We start from the raw sequence: 27,356 nt of genomic DNA on the forward strand, positions 1-27,356 counted from the left end.
ATGTCTTGCTATTGTTGGGTTCCCTGAGCTGGATTTAATGGCTGAGATCCCTCTTTCTTATCCCATCTGATAGCTTAGCAGTAGACCATATTAACCCTTGGGTATTTCTTGCTACTTAAAGAGCCTCTTCACTAAATCATAAGGATATGTTGGCTAGAGAGCAAGTTCAGAAGGCTGTCAACCTTATCTGGACATCAGAATCACCTGCACTGATTTCTTAAATCCATGGTCTGTGCCCTACCATCTAGATGCTGATTCAATAGACTGGAACAAAGCTTAGGGTTTAAAATATTTCTAAAATCCCATAGAAGATTACTAATAGGCTCAGGCTAAGAATTATTGAAGGACAGTCAAAGAACAATGCAGTCCTAGACTAGGAAAAGGGAGGGAACAAAATTGATGATGCAACCAGGGCTTAAGGATCAAGCCATCTGTGATCTACAGGTGAGGACCTGGTTGTGCCATGCCATCCCACCAGCCCATTGTAATGTAGGGTGTAGGATTTTCTCCCCTGAACATGTAACAAACACTCTTTCAAAAATGTCATTGACTTCCTGCTGGGGATAGACTAATACCCATTCCCTGTAGTCCAGCATGCAAGCACCAAATAAGTTACTCCACCAAAGAACTTCCTTCTAGAACTCATATTTCAGTCATATCTACCTTTGGGTCACTTCCGAATGTTCTGTGAGCCATTAGATACCCATACCTTTACGTCATCCTGACGTCTCAGCCAAAATTGCCCTTCCCCATCCTTTTCATCTTCTTTGAAGTAATAACTAAAATACCAATGACAATTTTCAGATTGTAATGTGTTTTCTTCAAACATTGTTGCATTTCTTCCTGACAGAAGCAACCATGAGAAATGGATCTCTTTTTACCTCAACTTTCTGATGGAGAGACAGAATCACACACATTGAGAGACCCATTGCCTGACATATAATAGAAAATCAATATAAAATGAACTGAAATACCAAACTGAAGTAATTTTTAACACCAATGTCCAAGAGTTTTCTTTCTTTTCACTGCTTTATTTTTTATTTTTTTTTAAGATTTATTTATTTATGCATACAAGAACTGGAGTACAGGTCAGAGGTATGGGGGTGAGAGGATTCACCAGAGACACATTGGGGAACAGAACAGGCAGACTGACTGAAATACACTGCTGAGGGCAGCAGTGGGCGAGAAAGGAGAGGTCTGCTGCGCCATGTGATTATCTCCCTGGCCGAGGATTGAACTCGTGCTGCAGTGGCTACGGATGACTTCATAGGTTGTGTCTTAACCCCTTGCGCTACTAGGGAGGCCCTATTTCACTAATTTAATTAACAACACCCCAGTACTTATCAAGGTTGAAATCTTACTCTTTCAAAACTCAAATTCAATGACATATCATGAAGTCTTCCCTGGTGTCCCAATCATAGCATTACACTTACCTGGCAGGGGAGATACTCTGATCACCAATGATAGCACTAAGCTTAAAATGATTAATAATCATAGTTATCAGTTTTGAATACTCAATATATGCCAGGTGTTATGATAATGGTTTTTGATAGACTTTCATAGATGCTACTTTACCAAGGAAAAGACTGAGCTTAGGGAGTTGAAACAGCTTATCCATGGTTATCCAACGGATATTGGCAGAATCAAGCCACTGATTACAGAGCTCACGCACTAGTCCTTTATGCAGTAATTCCTCTCTACCCAGTTATTATTTTGTTTTGCTTGTTTCAAGGTTAATTTGTAAAATGAATTTCTCCTCTATACTCTAAAACTCCTTGGGTTGAGGAATCTTCTTAGATTCCATTACACCACCATCACCATATAAATGCCCACAGTACTAACTAGTTAATAAATATCTAGCAAATTTACCGATGTGAACCTGCCATGGATAATATGAGAATCTATGCGAACCAAACACTAGGAAAAGATTCAATTTAACCCATCTTATCTTGACTTATTTTTATTTTCACTATGCCTCATCAAATTCATCTAAAACACAATACCTCATGAAGGCTTTTTGCTGGTTAAGTCTTCCTTCACTCTGCCTCCCTTGTGAGGGTAAAAGAAGTAAGGTATGGGAATTTACCTAGGCAGGTTTAAAATTTTGATACATTTGTATTACCCCTTTGACTTGTCCTAGGAAGTTTTTCACCTCCAAATTTGTTACTCTATTTCTCCATAGTCTATGTGTTTTCTGAAGATAAGAAATCTCCCAACATCTGTATTCCTGCATAATTATTATAAATAACATAAAAGGTGAATGGATCCAGGAATCCCAGGCTTCCAGACAATCAGTCATTGAGTCATATTCTCATTTCTTTGTAACAGAGTCTGGCTCTGCCTCTCACAGGTGCCATACCTGTTTTCTTCATTGTTTGTGCTTGAGGTTTTCATCGCCATGTGACTCACTGACATTATTAAACTTCTCTTTGCCCATTTTATTTACAGGATTTTTTAACCTAGATCTCTTGATGATTTTCACCACTCCCAAACTTGCGTGGCTTACAGGTGGTTCTCATTGCAACCTGTTTAAGCATCTCAACAGTAGTTCAGCAATAGTCTCTGTGTTCACCGAAACACATTGTGACAGTCCAGGCACAGATTTTTCTCTCTCTACATAAAGCTTCATCAATGTTGTAAGCTCAGACAACAGGCTTTGTGAATGGAGGAGAGAGATGACATTCTCCTCGTTCTTTCACTAAGAAAAGGTTCATTTACACAATCTACACTCACGTGAGAAGGAGCCTTTATGATGTCTTATTTTCAAATACTGTCAGTTTCATCTAAATTGATAAAGATGGCAATGCATGCTCACAAAAGAGGAAGACTCAGTGAATCACTCTTATACAGAAACATTTGATATTTTTACATTTGTCCATTTTGAATAATCACACTTCACTGTTAGAAAATGTTCAGTGTGCAGTATTGTACAGCGTTTTCAAAGGTAACAAAAATAAGAACCCAAGTTGCCTTTTAAACTCAATATGTTACCAATAGGGTCTTTCAGGCTATATGTAGACAAGTCTTATTTTCACAACTACCTTACTCTAAATACATTGTTTATCATGATCATATCAGCTTCCATTAATTAGTATCTAATAGTAACTCATTAGCTAAACTGTATTGTGCCCACACTAAATGGCAGGGCCTCTGTTTAGCAGCTTCCACCTATAATCACATTTAATATGAGATGAACAATTTATTAAACTCATTTAACAGGTAAAGAAATTGAGGCCTAAAGAGATGTATCATTTTCTTCAGGGCACCCAGATAGTAACAGCAGAGCTGGGACTTGAACCCAAGTAGGGTTTGCTTCAAAGCATAAGCTTTTAACTACATGAAAGCCAAAAATTTTAACTACAAAGATGTTGACTTGTCTGAAATACAGAAGATGGGTATTCCATCCAGTGAGGATCCAAAGGGCACTCACTACTCATGGATCTTTTTTTATATAGAAACCACAGCAACCTCACTGGCCATATAGCAATTGGTGTATCTTACCTCCCTGCTCCTCAAGCAGGCCTTCCAATGTAATAGGGGAAATAATCTAAGATCAATGATGTCATCCTCCATTTAAGTTGTCCTGAAAGAGTTTTCCCAAAAACTAGCCACTGTAACCATGCATTCAGTCTCTCCACTGCCTTCTTGCAAATTATTTTAGCCAGCATCCTGTAGCTATGCAGTAAAAACTGCCCAGGTTTTAGTATCCTTAAAAATAAATTTTCTTGTCAATTCTTTACCTTCTCTTTCCCCTATCCCACATAAAGCACCTCCCAAATTCCTAATTCTCATGGTCAGAGAAATAGGGAATTGCATAACAATTTGCAATATATCTTCCCAAGTACCCTTTCAGGGGTCTCTGACATTATGTGGAGTGAATATACGAGAGCAAAGTCGAATCTCTGAAACTGTTCTCTGCTAGAGAGTGACAGGTAATTTAAGATTTTAAAAAACTTTTGCCCTAGATAATACTTGAAAATCCAGCCTCATATAAAGACTTGCTTTCTCCCCTTTAAATCTGTTCCCGAGTCTCAATTCCTTGTTTCCCAGCCTACATATGCTATCATATATAATGTCTGTGGAAACATTGATTTAAAGATCAAGTCAGCAGTGGAAGTGGACTCTTTGCAAGTTACCTTGGTTTAACTACCGAAAACCTCTATAATTGCCTCTGAGACTTGAGTCACTGGAACTTTAATTCACTCGTGCTCTTACATGGAGGAACTTAACTGCTCACTCTAGGCTTCCACCCCTCCTAAGTACCTTTGGAAGGGAATGACAAGCCAAGCAAACGGCCTATTTGTGGGCGTAAGAGGCAACTTCGGTAAAATCTTAGCCACAGAATAACATTCTGGATATTATCCCTCTGTAAGACTGGTTATTTGCCAAAGCTGTCTTGGGAATCATACATCCTATGACAGTCATGAATTTTAACAAAGTACCCATTGACCCCTGACCTGTTTTAAGAAGGTGAGTAAGCAAACAGTAGAGATGGTGACTCAAAGTTAAATATATTTCAAGGAAAACCTAGAGGAGATGTCAAAGCATGAAACTAGACAGCAGACTATGGCCTCTCCAGGACCAACTCTGAGCTTCCCAGGGGAGGACACAGACCCTCAGTACCCTCCTATGGAAGCCGTGGATATTCTATGTGCAAAATCTATGTGTACACGTTCTTGAATTTTAACCATTATTTTTCTATATAAGTACAAAGCATTTGCATGTTTAGGGATATACTGAGACTCTAAAAATTATGCATAGAATACCACTAGAACTAGTTTCCTGGTCTCTGCAATGAGCACTTTCTCAATCAACTGTACTTTTTATATGCGTGCGGAAGGATAGCATCCATATGATGTTAACATTGTTCAAAGCCATGTAGTTAAGAACTTTTTAATGTTTTCTGATGTAACGTATGTTTCCTGTCTAGAAAGAGTGTTATCTCTTTCATCAGAAGAAAATGTATTAAAAATGGGCCTCCCTGGTGGCATAAGGGGTTAAGACGCAACCTATGAAGCTGTCCACAGCCACCGCAGCTCAAGTTCAGTCCCCGACAAGGGAGCTACCCACATGGTGCAGCAGACCTCTCCTGTTTTGCCCGCTGCTCCCCTCAGCAGTGTGTTTCAGTTGATCTGCCTGTTCTGTTCCCCACTCTGTCTCTGGTGAATCCTCTCACCCTCCACACGACTGGCCTGTACCCCAGTTCTTTTTTGCATAAATAAATAAATCTTTAAAAAAAGAAAAGATACTGAAAATCATTTTCTTTTCCAAATATTTTCATTTGAAAACTAAAAGTCGAGTTAAAAAGAAAGAAATCTCAGGCCCCCCTGTTGGTGCAGGGCTTGTTTTTTTTTTTTTACATCATTGTTCATTTTAAACAATATTTGCTTCCCCCCAACCCCTCAGATTGAGTCCCCATAGTTTCCTTCCCCAATGCACCCATGCAACATCACCTCAGTCCCCTGTGCTCCTCCCTCCCTCCCTCTGATCCCTCTCCCTCCTCCTCCCCTGCAGGATGTCTCTGGTTTATAATTTCTGTTTTTGCTTTGTTGTGTTTTGTACTGTTATCATTTTTTTACACTGATGTCTTATTTGGTTCCCCTATATTCCTGCTATAAGAGAAACCATCTGATATTTTTCTTTTTCCTTCTGACTTATTTCACTGAGCACAATTCCTTCTATTTCCATCCACGTTGCTGCGAATGGCATGAGTTTATCTTTTTGATTGGTGAATAATAGTACATTGTGTTTATATGCCACATCTTCTTGATCCAGTCATCTATTTTTGGGCATTTGGGTTGTTTCCAGGTTTTACCTATTGTAAATAGTGCTCCAATAAACATAGGGGTACAGGTGTTCTTTTAAATCAATGTTTTTGTGTCCTTTGGGTAGGTCCCTAGTAGTGGAATTGCTGGGTCGTATGGTAGCTCCATGTTTAGTAGACTGAGAAACCTCCAGACAGCTTTCCATTGAGGTTGGACCAGTTTGCACTCCCACAAGCAATATAGGAGAGTTCCTTTTTCACCACATCCTTGCCAACATTTGTTGTTGCTTGTTTTTTTTTTTTGATATGTGCCATTCTTACTGGTGTAAGGTGGTATCTCAATGTGGTTTTAATTTGCATTTCCCTCATGATAAGGGATGTTGAATATTTTTTCATATTGCATTTCATCTTTGGAGAAATGTCCAAACTTTTAACTTCTTCTGATGCAACGCTGTCAAGGTGCCATCAGTCACTGCAATATGAGTTCAATCCCCAGCCAAGGAGGTGACTCACATGGTGCAGCAGGCCTCTCCTGTTACGCCCATTGCTCCCCTCAGCAGTATATGTCAGTATATCCACCTGATCTGCTCCCTACTCCGTCTCTAATGAATCCTCTCAACCCTACCCCATACCTCTGGCCTACACCCCAGTTCTTGTATGCATAAATAAATCTAGGAAGGAAGTAAAAAAGGAAGGAAGGAAGAAAGAAATCCAAGTCACTCCTGAACTTCTCCCACTACCAATTTTTTTAGAATTTAAACCCCATGTCTCAATCACAATTATCCAGAGAAACATCACCAGCAGGTATACAAATATAGAAAAATTTTCTATTATAAGAAATTGGCTCATGCAGTTATGAAGTTGAGAATTCCAAGATACACAGTTGGCAAGTTGGAAACACAGGAGAGCCAATGGTGTGACTTCCGGTATGGGGTCAAAGGACCGAGAGGAAAGCTGATTGTACAATTTCTAGTCCAAAAGGCAGCAGGATCAAAAGCCAAGATGCTTCAATTCAAGTATGGAGGCGAGAAAAACACTGAAGTCCTACCTTAAACTGTCAGGGAGGAGGGGTTTTCCCTTCCTCAAGGGTAGGTCGACTCCTTCCATTCAATCTTCAACTGACTCGATGAAACCCACCCGCATTAGAGACAGTAATCTGCTTGACTGAGCCAACTGATTCGAATGTCAACCTCATCCAAAACATCCTCACAGATACTACCAAAATAGCATCTGGCCAAATGTCTGCGGCCCTCTTGACCCAGTTATTTTGACACAGAAAATTAACAGTGACAGCCCATAGTGTGCCTTTTCAGTTCCTTATTTGAAGCAGGCCTAATTTTAATCAAGTAGAAAATTTACTGTGGTTTACTAAGATAGTCAGAGATTCACTAAGTTTAATAGCCGTTTTTATAAAATATTTAAGAGGTAAAGTGTTTTGAGTGATAATATGCCATGAAGTAGGTAAAACACATTTTCCTCAAGCTACCTACCAGTCTTTATCTATAGCAGGCACATATAAACAAAATAAAAACAATCTTCTTGTATTAATAATATTAGCACAGGAAAATTTCAATAAAATATGATGTAGTAAGATCAGTAGATCTGAAGAACATGAGATTTTTCTATTTCAGAGGGCAACTATTCCAACTTTCCCACAAACACTTTGGTCTCAGAAGTATGATGGTAGGAGAAAACAAGCTATAATGTCTCTAAAAATATCACGGGCATTCTTAAATGAAATTCCAAAATGGCAGAGCCAATTTTTACAAGTTCCCTAGCTTAGCAAGTACAAAGTAGAAGCAGACAAGCAAATGTTTCAGAGTTTCTGCTTGACATAAACACAGAATTTTTGTAATTTTCTCAAGAACCATACATTATTTATTTACTTTCATGCCCTAATGAAGGAAGACCCAATATTTATCATATTAAAACGGGAGGGTGGGTGGTAAAGGTGGGTGGGGAAGAGAAAAACATGGTTCTTAATGAATCTCTCCTTATGTTTCTTCCATTTTTTTTATCAGCAATTTTATGCTCCGCAGGTAGTAAACAAAAATGGTGACAGCCAAACATGCATTTTGCATCATAACAAACTCGTTGGATCTACAAACCGTTGTTTAAGGTGCTCCCTTTCCATCCAAGAAAACAATAGCATTTATTAGCCGCATTTCACTCTACTCACATGATTTGTGTGTTCTTCACTCTCAAAGTGTCAGCTGTCACATGAAATGATGAGGACTGACAGTTCAGAATTTTAAAAGTTCAGCTCCTTTCAAATGCACTAAATGAACAAGAGCTGCCTAATTTGGGCTGAAGAAAAAGCAACAAAAATCCCCTGTAAGTATGCACGGTTTTCTTCTACTTTTGCATGCTTAGTATGCACAGAGAATGTTAAATACTTTTCAGCTGGATACACTGTTAATTCTATGAGTGAGAAAGATTTCATTAGGTGAGCTTCAGGCAAGAGTGCGCGACAAATGGAATTCCCTTTTATTTTCTGAAATTCATAGTATATGACCCATATCCAATGATAAATGGTCTATAAACTCTCTTGCTGTATTTAATTGCATAAACTTCCATTACATTCTACTATTAACACGGGAACACTTTGACATAAGATGTCAGAAAGGGGGGAAAATGAGTAAAAATATAAAACCTTTGCTCTTAAAATCTAAGTATCCCTCAGAATTGCTTTCAACATGTAAGTTCCAAGCACACAATTTTACATATTTTTTCAACCAATTAGTTACTTTTAATTTTGGTACCACAAAAATCTATTAATCACTATTTAATTATCTGGAGCTCTTGCCTGCCTAATTAGTGCTTTCCGTATTGCATCTTCAACTAAACTGGGACCCTATCAACTCATTTATCTGATACGTATTTGGTGCACTGGTGAGTTAATTAATGAAAAAGGAAAAAAAGAACTCGTTTAAATGGTTCATTCCAAAAAAAAAAAGCTTATTAAACACTTTGAACATTAAATAAGCCGACTGATTTTATTGGGTTTTCATTGTCCTAAAAAGCATTATATAAATGCAAAATCCCATGTGACATTTCTGGGTAAATATATGTTGTAGAAGGACTCAGAAGCAGCAACGATCAGTTGAGTAACAATCCCTCTTAAGTACACCGCCTGAGGCAGTGGCTTTTGAAATCTTTTATACAAAAATGGGGACAATGATTAGACATAAGATTTTATTTGGAATTTTCTGGTGTTAGTCAGGAACACTAAGCATGATTGTAAATGAAATTACATTGTTATATTCTAGGTAATGTAGTGTAAAATGGCCTATACTATAACTATGCTTATAATGCCGAAGAAAACAAAGAAAGTAATTCCCCCACCAACAATTCCATTTTGCTCTGCCTGGTCATAGAGCTGTGCATTTGTCCTATTCTAGCTCACACAACACCCCCGAGATGGCTTTCTTAAGTCCCTCTAGTCTAGTTAGGGGACATCCTGGATTTTCTTGCAGGACCTGGGGGGGGAAAAAAAAAACTTTGAGGAAGCAACGATACACGGTTAAAAGAAGAAGATGAAAAGGAAAAACATAGTTTGGGCCTCAGAAAGATCTGGATGCAACTTTAAATTCAGTCATCAGCTAAGTTCTTAAGATTAAATGAAATGACCTAAGTAAAGTGTCTAGTGCAGTGCCTGACACATCATAAATGTATTATAACCATGAGTTGTTCTCTTTTTAATCACACTGTACTGTACTTCTCTGTTCAGATGCTTCCCCTACTAGATCCTGAGTTCCTTATGTAAAGAGACACGTGTCATCTTCGCATCATCAGATTCTAGCAAAGTGTCTCACTGATAGTAAGCATCCATCTATACTGGAGTAACAGAGGGACAGATCAAAGGATCTGCAATGAAGGAATCTGAGGGACTTCAGAGTGAAATAAGCAAACTGAAGTCAAATCGCCCATCTTTTCTCTAGACAGTGGTAAGAATTCTGAGGCATAAACCCACACATGCTAAATAATTATAATCCACTTTCCAAAATCTTACTAGCCATGTAGCTATTGTAATACCACCGTTGTTTTCTCTGACTCTGCAGTGGATTGTTAAGTAGATGTGGGTATCTGGTTCCTCATCTGTGTATTCATTTTGTTGAGAAATTATCCATAGAAAGTTAGAAATTTTCATAGCATGAAACTATGCTAAGATCATTTGGGATGTAAGTTCCAACTCAAACTCCCTTCTGCAATTAATGTAGCGCCATTTTAATGCATAGAATCAACATCATCATCAGTCATAATCCTGCTGACAGTCTGATGTCTACAACTTCCTATACAAACTAAAAGACTGAACTGAAAATATTTTCAAAATGCATAATTTCATGAAGTGTTATAATGATATTGGACAACTCCTAGAGACCTAGACAAAGATTCTGTGGTGCTATGAATATCAAACAATTGAAAAAGGGAAAAATAAGATGATGAGATTCAAAAAAAGAACCATTTGAAAACCAAAGGATAAGAAAAACCTATTTGAAAATTAATGCAGTCAAGGAATATTTTGGCAAAACTGATCCTTTCACGAACCTGCTCTGAAAGTTGAACATGAAGAATTTGATATCCTAAAATTATGTTGGAAAGATCATTTAAAAATCATTTCTTCTTAACTTAGAGAAAAGGCTTTATTGAAACCTAAATTTTGTTTTAAAATACTTTCATCAATTTTCATTTTATATTTTAAGATAAAGTCCCAATCAAACCTTTCCTCTTCCCACTATTGTCTATGAACAGTGAAATTTTAGTTTCAGTTTTAAGTCGATTCATTCTAAGTGGTTTCTTCTGGTACGAGTCACACACTGGTTTGAGAGAGATGATTTTTCTTCCACGTTGCCACCCTTACACTCTTGCTGCCATGTTCTACTCTCTTCTGCTGATTCTAGGGGAGAATAGGATACTAACACGACACTCTTCAATTCAATACGCTTTTCAAAGGGAAGAGCAAGTGGGGTTCCACAGAGAGAATTCGATGAAGAATTCTCATCTTAAGAAAAGTGCCTTTGCCTGGTGTAGTCCTCTTTTCAGGAACCCCTTCATTCCAGGAAAATAAGGTGTTAAAAAGATCTTAACTCTACTGCACTAGGAAACTGGGTATTTAATCAATTGGGGCTCCATACTAAACCACATTCAGTGTCAGATACTGCAACGTTCCAAAGGATCCTTAATGACCATGGGTTGCTAGATATATTATATATGCAAGATTTTAAAATTTGTTTAATATTCGCTTTCCTTTCATTTCTCTCCTGGCATAACTATTAGTTGGGTATGAAAAGAGAATTTATAAAATAATTTTTAGTCTAATTTTCCCTCTGACCTTGGAATCACTAAAGGGAGAAACACATAATACTAAACTATTTGTACTTTATTACATGATACCTTTATAAAACATTACAGTTCAATACTCTGAAACTATTCTGTGGTCTGTGAGCATATTTTGCCCAAGGATATTTAATTTATGTCATTAATAATTATATATTATACACCCCACATTTTCCAAATATGATAAGGTAGGTATTTTGGTTTCCACTTTAGTGATTTCTTTAAAGAGAAATTCAAATAGATTCATCAAAATACCCAAGGTAATTTTTTCTCTCAATCTCTCTGTCAAGTTAGTTCAGCTCTAATTCAGGCAAATTCCTGACAGATATCAGAGTTCTATTTACTGATTATCTATTCTTCCCTTTGGGATCATAAGATTTTAAGTGAAAAAAATCTAAAAGATTTATTGCTAATGGGATTCTACAAATGTTATCTTTGTTCAGAGTAAAAGTAATATATGACCCTGGCTCTGCAGAGCACCTTTAATGTTCGGTTTTGAATATGTATAACTCATTTAGAAGGCAGGAGTAGATAGTAAGTCATCATTTGTGCTACCTGCCTTAAAATATCTGCATTTTGTCTGTTTGAAAATAATATAAACTTGTGATTTAATTGATGTCATAACTTCAATTCATCACCACATTCACTGTAAACAAAGAGACTGAATAATGAACAAAATGCTTATTGTTCACCAGAAGAAAGGTCATAACATGTTATATTTACATTTATGTCATGTCTTATTACTAAATCTGTATAAACCATCTTCCTTCATTATTTCTGAATGGAAGACTGATGATAAGTGCTATTTTCAAGATTTTTTTTTTATCCTTTTTATTTGTCTAGCTAATTCGTGTGCTGAAGCATTACTCGGCTAACTCCATGTTTTGCTTGCTAAGTTATTAAGGATTCGTCACTCCCCAAAAATCAAGAACGAGTTCCTAAATGTAACACTTGCATGGGTCGACAGCTTCAGGGGAGAGAGGTCAGCTGTCTGGTGAAGGAAGAAGAAATCTGTCAGCGTGATCCTAATTTGCTTTGTGTAATTGACATTGGACTTGGGATTGGGAATGATTTGTTGTTAGGTTAAGCAGCAGGGAAGCTTATGGCTTATTATTTTCACTCCTGATACAACTGAAGCAATGGGTGAGTAATGAAAGAAACATAGATAATCATAATGATACTAGGCAATGAATTGTGTGCGCCTGGGCGATAGTGCCGGTTTTATCAGACTGTGATGGCCAGTAAGCTAATACAAACTATAAATATGCAGATTAGTCAAATCTTTATTACATCTGCAAATAGCTACTGGCAAGTTTTTCCTTTCCCACTTTATAATTTTGACGATTCTGACTCCGAGCACTACCTTACATCCAAGGAAATTTAAATTAAAAGAAAATATATCACATCGTGATAGCAAAGTGCAAATGTACCCAGTGACATCTAACACTCAGACAATGAAAGCACCAACATTAACACTGTTTTTTTTCTTCCTGGAACACCTAGAAATTGATTCCTTACCCAGTACAAGTCCATCCAATTTTCACCCCTGCTCCTTCCCACCCCACCCTTTGCAGTGGACTTAGCTCGCCCAGGATTTCTCATTTGCTGTGCTCTATTCCTTGTTTAAACTAAAGAGAATACAGGATCGGTCCTCTTTTTTGCTCACTATAAAGTCTCTTCAGAATCTAATTCAATGAGACTGTATTTGTTACAATGAATGCAGATTGTTCAATGGGGCAGATTTAAGAAATTGTGAAAAGAGTTCAGGGGTTTGCGGAGTGGGGGCTAGCTGCATGTGGGGGGAGCAGAGTTTTATATAACACCCCATGTTTGTTAAGGTCTAAAAGCACTGAAAAGGATTTGTTCTGTTTGTGTAAAGGGCCTCCGTGCTCTGGGTCTCAAAGATGTGATGCCCAGCTTTCTACCACATGAGCTTTCACTTGATCTTGGATCTGACATGGCCAAGATGCATGGGCCCAGGCGCTCAGGGACTGACCCGTATTGTTCCTTCAATCCTGCATCGATGAGTCTACTACCTAAACAACTGACTTTCTGCAATTAACAAGTTGTTTATTTTAATATCAAAATTTGGAAAATCGTTTCTGCATATCCTGTTATTTTAAAGAGCCATTTTGTTTACTAAATGTTTTCATTTACCAAATTGTTACTAAAAGATCTGAGATCTCCCAGAAGAATGAAGGTCTTTAATCATATAATGTAAAGTAAACTATTATTACTGCCACCAACAGTATTAACAGCCCTAGAGACACTTCCAAATTATAGGGATATATGTTTAGTTACGAATTCCAGTCATACAACTGGGTTCCATTCTTTGATCCATCACTGCCCTATCTCCTATAATGGAAAATTCCATACAATAGTTTGCACTATTCACTATGAAGAATAGACCAAAGAGCTTAAATATAATTCATCAATTCAAAAAGAATGCAACATGGAGAGTGTGTAGATACATGTATGTGTTTGCATGCATGCGTATATTGAACAGGCTAACATTGATGGGGTATAATCAAGAATTAGTTTTCTTCTTTTCTACTACTATATCAAGAAATTCTTTGTTAGATCTCTTTCCCACTCTCTTGGAAGATATGTCAGGAAGTTCTCTGTGGTTTTTGTGGTTGCATTTGGGTACAGGATAAGACCAGTATTATTTTCAGGCGTGATTATATCCAATCCAACCTAAATCAAAACTTAAATCATTTTGGGCCTCCATGGTGGTGCAAGGGGTTAAGACATAATCTATGAAGCTATCACCAGCCACTGCAGCACAAGTTCAATCCCCGGCCAGGGAGCTACCCTCATGGTGCAGCAGATCTCTCCTGACTCGCCTGCTGCTCCCCTCAGCAGTGTCTTTCAGTGGATCTTCTCACCGCACACCCCCCCCCCACATACACACATATATATACCTCTGGCCTGTACCACAGTTCTTGTATACATAAATAAATCTTTAAAATAAAAAATAAAATAAAATAACTTAAATCACTTCAAAGCTCTCTCTCCTACCCCAAGACATGACTGACCTACATATTAACTGCCAAAAATAAGAAAAAAGGGGGGTAGGGAGCACCCTGGGGTGGGAAATAGAGGGCAAAGGTAACATTTTCCTTGATCAATGGTTATGTAATGTGATCATTCTCTTCAGACCTGGCTATCTGTGGTTTGTTTGGGGGTTCTCTGGAGAGCCACAGACGGGGATCTGAGCCCTTATGCCCACATTGGCAACCACTTCTGATTCTACCTCACCTTTCAACTTAGTTCTATATCCCTAGGAAGACTGCCTCTGTGTCTCTGTCTATGCAGGCTGCTATGACCAAGTACCATAGACTGGATGATTTACAAACAACAGAAGTGTGTTTCTCATAGTTCTGAAGGCTGGGAAATTCAACCTCAGAGTGTTCACCATGGTCATCTTCTTCTTATGGGTCACAGACTTCTTGTATCCTCACATAGTGAATGGGGACAAGGGAGCTCACTTAGACCTCCTCTATAAGGGTACTAATCTCAGACATGGGCATAGAAGAACTGGAATCTTCATGTGTTGCCGGTAAAATTGCAAAATGGGCTAACCACTTTGGAAAACAGTCTGGCAATTACTCAAAGGATAAATATACAGGTATCATACTAACCAGCAATTCCACTCCCAGTATATACCCCAGAGAAATAAAAACCTATGTGCAAGCAAGAAACCGTATGCAAATGTTTATAGCAGTCTTATTCACACTAGTTAAAAACAAAACTAATCCAAAAGTTCATCAACTATGAATGGGTAGTGAATGTAGTAGATCTATACAACAGAATGATTAGGAAATAAAAGGAAATGATACATACTACATACTACATACTGAATACTGATACATACTACAAATTGGCTGAAACATGAAAACATTATCCGAGAAACATTACACTAAGAAAGAAGGTAGTCACAAATAACCACAATTTTTATGATTCCATTATAAATGGAAAGCCCAGAATAGGCAAATATAAAGAGGTAGAAGGTAGATTAGTAATTGCCTTTGGTTTAGGACAGTGGGGGGGGAATAGAGGAGAGGTGAGGATTAAGGAGTACTGGCTAAAGGGTGAGGAATTTTTGTGGGGAGAGGTAATGACAGTGTTTTATAACACTGATTCTTAAAATAATAAAACTGATTCTTGTGATGGTTTCTCAAGTCTGTGAATATATCAAACACCATAGGACTGGACACTTTACACTGGTGAACTGCATGTTAAGTGAATCATAGCTGAAGCATAGAGGTATGATAAAAATCATATCTTCAATCTCTTCCTTCAAAAACTGTTTCTATTACCTAATACATCAGCTCTGCACACCTTAGTGTCTCACACCTTTCCTTAGAATGTACAACACTTATCACTGATTTCTTCAGCTTCCAGGTCCCAACCAAGACTCCAAAAAAAAAAGAAAATTCCATTTAACAATCTGTTAAATTAATACGAATCTAAAGCATTACTCATATCATTCATGCTCCAATTTCAGAAAAATGATTAAACTTCTAAACTTTGCAGAATGGTACATATATTTTATAGGCTGCATTACCCTCCCAAATGATTCTGCATCACATAACTCTGCTGGTTATGTATTTCAATTAAAGGATTAAGTGCTAGTCTTATAATAAATTCAATAAACATTTGGTGACTGCCTGAGTGACTATTATATTAAGAATGAGGTTTATTATTTAGTGAATTCCTATATCCTAATCCTTAAACTACTCTCTAAGGTAAGTGTTATTAAATAATCATTTTTACAGACAAGGAAACTGAAGCTCAGAATGGTTAAGAAATGTGTGCAAAATAAATCAGTTAATGCGTGACTGACCCAGGACTCAGAACTGTAGACTCTGTCCTGCACATGAAGCCTTTAAGCTCCCTTCTGCATTTTTGGCTCTCCTTTCTTAAAAGGAATGTTCACATAATTTTTAAATGAAATGTCCATTTGCTATGTCTAACTGTGATACCAAAATCATGTAATAATAGGCAATGTAAGTTTGAAAAAACTTGACCCCTCACCATAATTAATCTATTTTGATGTCTTTAAAATTGTGAAATGGGTAGTCATTTGTCAGGCTATGTCCCTTTCTAAGGCTGTTTTACAGTAGATACTAATATCTCTTGAATTTTATTTTGAAATGTGTTTTTATAAAAACAGTGGGGAATATGACAAAATTTTTCATGGAAATAAAATCTTAGGCTCTAGATTCTGACATGGTAATCTAAACAGTTTGAGAAATGTCAATGGTCACTTGAGAAAGTAATGCCAATACTTACCTCATTGTCATTTGTATCTCACTATTACCTTTTATAAAGATTCATCTGCGCACCTGATGAAATCAATAAAGCTCCAAAGAAATTTAAAATATATTCCCTTTAAAAATATATTAATAAAAAATAAGAAAAATAAGAAAAATTATAATTGCTATTTTTGACAAATAACTTAATCTCCTGCCCCATTTGTAAATTACAATGTTCTCACATTAGATCAAGTCAGAGTCAATTCTAGTAAATTGTGTCCACTGAAATATTTTGTCCTTTGATCATCTGCCTTCTCTTTGTATACTCTTCCCTCCCTCTTTGTACACTCTTCTGGGATGTTACTAAAAATAATATCACCAAATAAATAATAGTACTGAAGTGTGTGTGTGTGTGTGTGTGTGTGTGTGTGTATTACAATTTACAACTGCAGAACAAACTGGATTAATTTCTACCAATTAAACTGGTCCATCACTCACAAATACAAGCTAATAATGAGGGAGCAACAGTCATTTCTGGGAAGTCATTGGCATAAAACAGAAAGATGAAAACGAACAAACAAAATATCTGATTTTCAGTAAATTTGACAAAAAAGAGGAGAAATAGAAGACTTCAAACCATATTACAAAGCTACAGTAATGAAACAACATGGTATTATACTAAAAATAGACTCACTGGTCAATGGAATGAACTTTAGAGAACAGACAGAAACAAACTTTTATATGGACAGCTAATCAATGATAGAGGAGTCAAGAGTATACAATGGAGAAGGTAAAGTCTCTTCAACAAATGGTGCTGGGAAAACTGGACAACCATATGCAAAAAGATGAACTAGAACACTCTTTCATACAACACACAAAAATTAATTCAAAAGTGGATTAAAAACTTGGCAGTCGGACTTGAAACCATAAAACACATAGTAAAAAACACAGTAAAACAATAAGACCTTGCTTCAGTGATATCTTTGGGGATTCAACTCCAAAAGCAAAATAAAACAAATGGGACTATCTCAAACTGATAAGATTCTACACAGTGAAAGAGACTATCATTAAAACAAAAAGAAAACCTACCAATGGAGGAAATATTTATACATCATATATCCAACAAGGGGCCAATATTCAAGATCTACAAAAACCTCATACAACGGAACAAATTAAGAATCCAATGTTATAACAAAAGATAGGCAGAAAAACTAAATACACACTTTTACAAGGAATACATAAAGAGGGTCAACAGGCGCATGAAAAAATGTTCGTCATGGCTTATGATCAGCAAAATGCAAATCAAACCACAATGAGATACAACCTCACTCTTGTGAGAATGGCCTAAAAAAAAAAAAAAATAGGGCCTCCCTGGTGGTGCAAGGGATTAAGCACAGCACTGTGAAGCTATCCACAGCCTCTGCAGCAGGAGTTCAATCCCTGGCCGGCCACATAGTGCAGCAGACCTTTCCTGTCTCACCTGCAGCTCCCCTCAGCAGTGTATTTCAGTCAGTCTGCCTGTTCTGTTCTCCACGTGGTCTCTGGTGAATCCTCTCACTACCCCTGTGCACCTCTGGCCTATACCCCAGTTCTTGCATGTATAAATAAATAAATTTTTAACCAAAAAACCCCAGTAATACCAAATGCTATTGAGGATGTGGAGTAAAAGGAACCCTTGCACACTGTTGGTGGGAATGTAGACTGGTCCCCCCACTATGAAAAACAGTATGGAGGTCCTTCAAAATATTAAAAAATAGATCTTTATATGATATAGCAATTCCACCTTGGGTACATATTCAAGGAATACAAAAACAGTTATTGGAAGGGTCATATAGACTGCTTTGTTCATCGCAGCACTATTTACAACAGCCACAATATGAAAATAGCCTATGCCCAACAACAGATGAGTAGATCAAGAACATGTGGTATATATATACGTAATGGAATACTATACTCAACTATAAAAAAAGATGAACTGTTGTCATTTGCTACGATATGGATTGAACTTGAGGGAATTATGCTAAATGAAATAATTCAGAAGGAAAAAAAACAAATGCCAGATGAGTTTACTTGTATAGAATATTGAAAAACAAAACAAAGGAAGAACAAAATTAAACCAGAAGAGACCGTAGGAATCTTAATGTAGAATTGAGGCTGCTAAAGGGGAGGGAAAGTGAGGGTGTAAAGAAAGTGTGGAAGGGGGCCCCATGGGCTATGATAAAGGACTCTGGGTGCTTTGGTGGGGATGTAGTGTAGTCACCTGCATCTAAAGAGGTGTGAACGTATTCCCCTAAATTATATGCATTGCTGTTAACCAATGTAACCTCAATAAACAAGTAAATGAAAGACAGAAATGTAGAATAAAAGCAAAACCAAAAAAAAAACTGACTTTCACAGAAACAAATATACTTTTAAAAACTCTAATTCCCTCAGAGAAGTGTGACAAAATAAAAACATTAGTGTTCAAATTAAATAATGAAAAAGAAAGCTGGTGATCAATAGTTCAGTGTTACGAGAATTTCCTAGGGGAAAAAAAAAATTTCCTACAACTAAGACCAAATAGAAAGAGAAATAAGAATATGAATCAAGTGTTACAAAATGTGACATCCAACATTCATCTAGCAAGAGATTGAAAGGCAGAAAGGAGCAAAGTGGGGAAACAAGAGTAGCATGAGCAAATGATAATTTAAATGGCCTTTGAACGCTCTAAAGCCAGGGAACATTTTCCTCTAATGATCTGAGAAGAAATAATTTTGAACTATTATGGGTTTTATGAAAACAAAACAATTATCAGTCAGGTGAGGACTCAGAAAAGTTCTACCAAAACCACTCCCATAAAAACCATTTACTGGGAAGTATTCCCCAGGGGAAACCAAAAGAATACAAACCAGATGATGACCGAGGATAAACAGAAACACGAGCAACTGATATCAAAGAAAGGAAGCAAAGAAAGTTCAAAAAATTTTAAGGAAAATTTGCCATTACTCCATGCATTATGCTAAGAATATTTTTTGACAGGTTTGGTGACTTCAGGTTGATAAATATTTCTTTTCTGCATTCATTTCCCTTATTTGGTTCTACAAGTACAATATTCACATAATCATAATATTATAAAGGTTTTTATTAATTTAAAATTTTCAGACTCAACTTATACATAAATTGTGGGCTTAGTTATAGTTAACTGTAACTATATAATAGAATGCAAATGTGATACATCTTGAAAAAGTAAAAATGTAAGCAAAAAATTTTACAAATGGACATCTCTTTAGATACTGCCTAGAGTTAGTAAACTACAAAGTACAAAAGCCATAAATATTACAATACAGATGAGCAGAAGTTAGGCATAGAGGCAGAACGTACTGATAAGACATCAGATCTTTTTTAAGTTGATAAAGCTACAAAGAAATTAAATATATCATTTACATTTATAATGGTTGCTATTAGAATGACTGAAAAATAGACACTGTTAATAGTACTTAGATATAAAGAGATATGTATTTTCATTTCTACACTTTTCTTTATGGACAACAGTTTTATTAATATTTTAATAATATTTATTCAAATAACCTAGATCTTTATTTAAATTCTTTTAAAAGTTTAAAATATTTCAATGCAAAAAAGAACAAAAACTAATGGTGATTTTTTTTTCTAAATTGGAGAAATTGAGTATCTCCCTAGTGTCTTCACATGTTGCTAGTTTATAAATACCCTATGCAAAATACTTTCTTCTTCAGAAAACATAAACTAAGCTTAATTTTTAAGTCTCTTAAAGTCAACTCACATAATTTTAAAATGCGAAATTATTACTATTTTAGACTTCTTTATCCAGCACTTTGGAGGTCATAACAGCGTGAAATCAGGAAAAAATGACAAAGTTCCCCTAAAAATGTACCACTTTATAGTCCCCCAATTCTGTAATAAAGACAGTTTCTGTCCACTATGAAGGCAATAGTACTAATACCAATAATAGCCCTGACCTCTCCAGTGTTATACTGAATAGCTTCCCTTGGTTGCTCCCCGTGTGTCCTAGTTCTTGACCCCCACTTTATACATTCAGGAATCTAATTACCCAGGTCACTCAGGAATGATAGGATACTGGATGTCTTGTTTGCATTAACTTAGTATTAGAAGCCAGTACTTTATCTAAAACAACAGTTTACCCTAATGTCACTTCAGAAATAGAACTGCCAAAAATCCATCAGCAGTCAAACGCCCTCTACCTGAACAGGCCTGGAAAGGTGTTGAAAAGACTAATAATAAATTTGAGCACCCTTAGTGCCTCAATTCCACACATCAGATACTTCTTTGCCTTTTTTTTACTCCATCCTTACTATCCCTTTCCCATCTACCACCTCCTCCCATTTGGTCAGTAATACTTCCCTGACAACAAGTTACAATTTATTATCTTATTTACTTTAGTCCTCATTACAGTTGGCATCTCCCTATGGATTCAAGGAGAATGTAATTCAGACTTAAAAAGACATTTCGGCACCACTATCACATACACATGGTGTGTGATCTGTTCACACATGACAACCCCCAACCATTTCATCTTCCTTACTTCCATCAGAGAGAAGTAATTCAATTCTTGCCCTAACATCCCAGGTGTTCTGTCAACGTAGGGCTCAGGGTGGCCCACACAGTGGCTGTGAAAAACAATCCGTGGATTTTAGATATCAGAATGTATGTTTTGATATTACAATGTATGTTTTGAAAAGTGTAGGTGTTTCCATCTGCAGGGATATTCTTGCTATTGTTATTGTCATGTCCAATAGACTATGAAGGGAGAACGTGGTTCCTTATTAGAAACAGAAAGGAATTGCTTGTGTAACTGGACAGATGTGACAGCTAAGAACAATGTGTGGTAGCCATTTCTTCAGGGAGATTGTAACTTCAGAAACTTACACTGAATTAACTAATTGGGTTTTTCTGCCCCTCATTTCTGTGAAACGATATTAAATATCCTTAATTCATTAAAGAAATGCCTTGTGGTTTTTATGAATGCTCATGAATATTTCATAAAGTGATTAAAATTGTTAATCCTGCTCTCAATTAATTTGAAGTAATTCTTAGAACACACATGTAAATAACAGGTAATTAAAATGTTTTATTATGTGTCATTTATATAACTTAGGCCATTAAAATTGCATTTCTGATGTGATACATTTCTTAGAGCCCTATGTCATTTTTCCTAAGCAAAAATTCGCTTTGCCTTCATTTTGTGCCGGCTTTCATTTTGAGGGGGAAATTTTGAGGGACTTTAAAAGAGGAAAAAATAGATTCTAAGAATACTAAGACTGGCTAATCTATGAAGTATCATTTCCAAAATTCTAGGTTTTCTCCTCCACCAGTCTGCTCACCAATCAACATATCTAATTGAGAACGCTATCATCTGTGGAGTTAGACACAAAGCTAATTCCACTCTTTTTTCTTTCTTTCCTCAAACTTCAACTCCTCATTATGCTTGGCTACTGTGTGAGGAGAAAAAGGAACTTAAATCTGGAGGCAATTTAGGAAAATGAAAAATTCAGAGTCAAAGGAGCTAGCTGTGAGGGATCAGGACTTCCTAGTTATGTGGTCTTCGACAAATAACTTGATCTCTCTCAATTTCATCTCCTTTACCTGTGACATCTTGAAGACAACACCTTCCCTACTTAAATTTCAAGGTTTTTCTTGAAGATTAGTTAAAATACATAGTAGGGTCATTTTGTAAATGATCTACCAATTACCCCAACCAACTAAATAGATAGGTAATTTGCACAAGTGACATCCCAATTTTCCTTTCTCTAAGCTTCAGTCTCTGACGTCAAATGAGGGTTTCAACCCCTCATTTGACATAAACTCATTTCTCTAGTGGCCTATTTCCATGGTGCTGACTTTTCCTTTAACTTTCAATGCACGGAGAATTTTTTGCAAGTTCAGATGGCTCAGGATTTGAAGAGACATAGGGGGTGAGGTGTGGTCCAAAGATGTTGCAAACGTCACAGCGAGTTCTGTGGTGCTTATGTCTCCTGGCATCTGGCAGGGATTTGTGCACTAGGACATCCCCCCCAAACACATTCTGAGCTTATATTCTTGAGCCACAGGGTTTATATCCTGAATACCCATCACTTTCAAAGAAATGCTTTGTCAGTGGCTGACTTATACCAGGGCGGATTGTTTCTACCATAAGTAGCCAAGTGAAGTTCTGTTTTGCCTCTTGTGTTCTGTGAGAACTAATTCCAGTCTTTGACACAGGGAGGCATATTTATGACATTTGGCTTCTTTGCTCAACAGATTTTTCCTTTCTCTGTTTATGAGAGTTAGCATTAAATATTAGTGCTCCATCCTACTGGGTTCCTTTTGTTTAAAATCATTTGTGTCCTCTGCACTTACTTTGGCAGTTGTTATGAGGAGTTAGATGTGGAGGCGCACAGTCCAGAGTTGCTTGACTGCTTTTATGTCTTTTTATAAAAGGTTTCCTAATCAAGAGGATCACGTATTTGTTATTTCTGGGTCGATTAAATGCCCAAGTAATTAACATTAGCCATTTTGCCACTAACAAAGCATGGAAGCAACAATGTTTTTTGTGATACATAGCCATTTCAATGTCAGCTTACAGTTGCACAAGCCCATCTAATCACCTGAATGACAATACGAGACAGGCGCCAAGATTATAAGCTTAGGTTCCAAGTGACTCATATTGTTTAGAGGTATACAAGCTCTGGTCAACTAACAATGTGTTATTTTAAATATTTTGAAGTCAGTCAAGAGAAACTCTTAAAGCACCGTTAATAGTAGCAAAGACCTGAAAAGGCACCTAAGCTGTACCTGTACCCTCTGTTAACACAAACACCAAAGAAGGCTGCATTTCAGATAGATCATAACATAACCAGAAATCAGGATCTGACATTGCATATTCTCCATTTGCAAATGCATTCCTTTCTAAAAAGCTGCAATTAATTACAAACTAGTTTTGATGCCGTTTTTGCTTTCCTTAAATATGGAGTGAATTCACCCCATAAACTAATGAACCAAAGTGGAGCCAAATAGAGACCAGCTGGCTGGATGGCTCAGTAATTTTATCCACATGATTGACTTTATGATCCTTTCACTGAAGTAAGTAGTCTTTATTCTTGCAATCAGCACCAATGACAATTTGGGAGGGGTGGGGAATTATTAAAATCTGGAGAGAGAAGAGGTGCGGTGTTTTTGATGTGGAACAACACATTCTTTCACACACTTCTCTAGTATCATAGGTGCCGAATTCTGGGTGTCTCTGGCTTCCAAAGAAATACACTGATTAGTTGCCACAGAGACGTCATAAGTAAGCAATGACCAAATAATCATTATAGATACTCCATTAACAGCATCTAACAGTGTGGCTTTTAACCATACAAATTGTTTTTTTGACAGCTTGTAACCTTTCGAATAGTTTCCTTTGGGCATTACACCACACTCAGGTCTAATTTTAACTTTTGCTTAGTCTATAATTTATGAGTTTCTTTGGAGATACATAATGTATTTGAGGGGAAAGGATACATCCAAATAAAAGCTAAAAACAAATCAATTACTTTTTTAACCTGTGAAAATCTTGGTTCACTTGGAGATTACTATAATTGAATGGAGGGAAAAAAAAGAGGGGTGAGTAGAACTTAAATGATCTAGAAGCTCCACAGAACCTGCTCTAAAGCAAGCAAGTTGAATCCCTTTAGACAGGAGCCTAGCAGTATAGTGCTAGGTGCATGCAAATGTATACCGTAAGATCTATGAAATTCCACCACATTAAAGTTTTAAATTATAAAATGGCTTAATGAGGTTGTCCGTGAAGAACCAAAATACACAATAGCGCTTTAGCAGAGAAAATTCCCAGGTTTACAATTCCCAGACACTGGAATGCATCCACTCACGGAGGAGAAAGAGCATCATTCCAGACTCTGATCAAAAAAACCAGATTCCACTGTTGGAACTAAAGAGAGCCTCAGAAACTCTCTGTTCAGGTTCAAAATGAAGTCTAGTACCACAATTTTTGACTTTTCACTTTCCTCAGCCCAATACCCAGACTATCAGCAAGTACTGCCAGCTCTACCATGGGGACCATATTCCTGCCACTGTTCTGCCTCAGCTCTCCAGCACCATTGCCTCCTAACTACTGCCAAAGCAGACTGATCCAGGGCTCAGCACATTCCAGGCAGCAATTCCTCTTGCTATCTCTTTGTGTACATCCTGCAAGCTAAGAATAATTTTTTTACATTTTTCAATGATTGTAGAAATATCAATAATATTTCACAACTTCTGAAAGTCAAATTCCAGTGTTCACCAATAAAGTTTTATTGGAACACCACCAAGCGCATCCTTTCATGTACTGCCTAAAGCATCTCATACTTTACAATGGCAGAGTTGAGTAATTAATTGCATATGTGGTTCACATTTTATTTCTATAAGACAAAGCTGCTTCAGTGGATTTAAAACCTCCTTTACAATGTCAACAAGGTCTTCCATGCCCCCTGTTCACCTCTTTAATCCCATATCTTGTCATTCTACCCTCATTCTCTTCATACTGGCAGTTTGCCAGTCGCTCTAGGACACTAATATAATTTTAGGCTTTGAGTCATTTTTTGCACAAACTGTCCCTACTCTCTAGGATTTGCTGGCATACCTCACCACTCATGCTCAAGGTTCAGGTACAGCTTAAACACCTGTCTCTTCAAAGAGAACTTCCCCAATCCACCTTAGTCACTTTCTAACATTCCACCCAATTTTTCCCTCCGCAACTATTATCAGTATTATCAGTATCTGGAATTTTCTTCTGTATTAATTTGCAAGTCTATTGATCCTCTCCATTCTCTGCACACGCCCCACCCTGACACGCCAAGAGCAGGAATGCTGTCAGTTGTATTCACCACCATCTTGCCAGCCCTTAAAACGATGTCTGGTGAGTAGTATTTTATTGACTGACCCTTCATTTTACAGATGAAAAACTGAGATGCAGCCCAGTTAAAAGACTTACTGACAAAGCTCAGAATGGAAACTAGGTCTCCTCCTTCCAGCCCAGAGTCGTTAAGGAGTAGCAATCTTCATTCAGTGTTTCTCCCAGTCAGAACAGAGACCTTCTGCTTAGCTGTGTGACACTTTGTCAGCATGCCAGCTTCAAAAGCAGAAGGTCAGATAAGCCAACTATTTCATTTACCCATGGGCACTTAAATCTTCTCCATAGCTTCATCCACTCTAGAGTGCCTTGCCAGATTGTTACAGCTTTTAAGATTGCTTCTCAGATGATTCTTTTCCTCTGGGCATGAAAATAATCACCAAAATTAAAGAAGGAAATCAATGGCATTTAGCCTCTCTCTCACACCGAAGGGATAGTCACAAAACAGAAAGAACTAGGTCATAAGGATGGAAACGAGACCAATTAAATAGTCTGAAGTGGCAGCAAGACCAGCACTAGTGAAGAGGAGCAGAAAAATAAACACTAGGGGTCAGGATGCCCTTCCTCTTTCATCATTTTCTTTTTTCTCTTTCATTAATTAACATTCAAACTACACTCACATTCCTGTAAATTAAGCAACAGCCCAAAGGGTGATATTTGAAGGCAACTAGTTGGGGGTGGGGGGCAGCGAATTACACACTCCACTCCTCAGCTGCAGAGCAAAATGTCACTCTTTGTAACATCATACATTTTAGACTTTAATCCTTTCTCAAAATCAGGTATCTCAGAGAGATACTGGTATCTTAATTTAAGAGAAATGTGTTAGCAGAAAGAAACAGGGGAAGGCATTTGCCTTGCAATTTTGCATACAAATAAACACACCGTGGTAGGCATATTACACCCCACTAGTAGATGTCCCAATAAAAAGCCTTTTATTTAAATTCTTATTTACTATCTGCTGAAGAACTCCTAGATTTGCTCTTCTTCATTTATTCTTTCATTCATTACTGGGGGAGAAAATTTTCTTCTCTGACCTTTCCATTCATATATCAAGTGTATGTGGGAATGCACCATGTAAGGTGTACACCAGGTATGCTCAATAACACAAGAGGAGGCTCAAGTGTGCCTGACTGTTGCAAGCAAGCTCTTGTGGTGGAAGTGGAGGCTTTATTATACATTGAAGTTAGGGTATGTGACTGAATTGATGTGCTAGGCAGACTTTAAATGTCAGGTTGAGGTGTCAGTAACATGAAACTACTACAAATTTTATTATATGAATAAACGTCACTTACTACATAAGGTGACGTATTTAGGAGAATAGTAATAACTAGCATTTATTGAGGACTATGTGCTAGACTATGTTTCTAAGCACTTTACATGCTTATATGTCATTTAGTCTTCACAATGATTCTATAAAATAGGGAGAACCTTTATTAATCCTATTTTACAAATGAGGAAAAGGAGATACAAATAGATGAAGTAGTTGCCATCTATTACACCACCAGAATGTGGCAAAGTCAGAATTCAAACCCATGTTGTCTACTCACAGGGTTGTTCAGAACAACTACTGAGCAATATGGCAAAAGAACCAAAAGACAATTTAGTACAGGCAGAGCTGCTGCTAGATATAGAGCTTTTGTTCAAAGTCAGAAAAGATGCTTCCTCTGAAAGAGCTCAGCAAAATAATTGGCAGGTGATTGGTGTGATGTCTTTTTGTGAGTTTTAAAAGGTGATTCTTCCTGTGGACACAGTCTCATACCCGAATCTATGAGTAGGCTTATGGAACAATAGGCTAGATTCACCTTATTTGTCCCTGTCACACACACTTTGAACATTTTATTTTCAATTGAATTGTTGAAATATACTAAGCCCAAAACCATCAGTAAAGTTAGCTCTGTACCACAAAGTCTTGTCTCAAAGATGAATTTTTGGGAATACTTAGTGCATGTGTGTACATGCTAGAACAAGATAAAAAAATAGACACAGTGTCTTGAGTTAAGAACATGAAACCCTAGTGATGTTACAAAAATTGTCATCAAAGATGAAAGTCATTATGCCATCAGAAATTCTACTGGGGATTCAAACT

The sequence above is a fragment of the Talpa europaea genome (assembly GCF_964194135.1).
Source record: "Talpa europaea genome assembly, chromosome: 8".
NCBI lineage: Eukaryota > Metazoa > Chordata > Mammalia > Eulipotyphla > Talpidae > Talpa > Talpa europaea.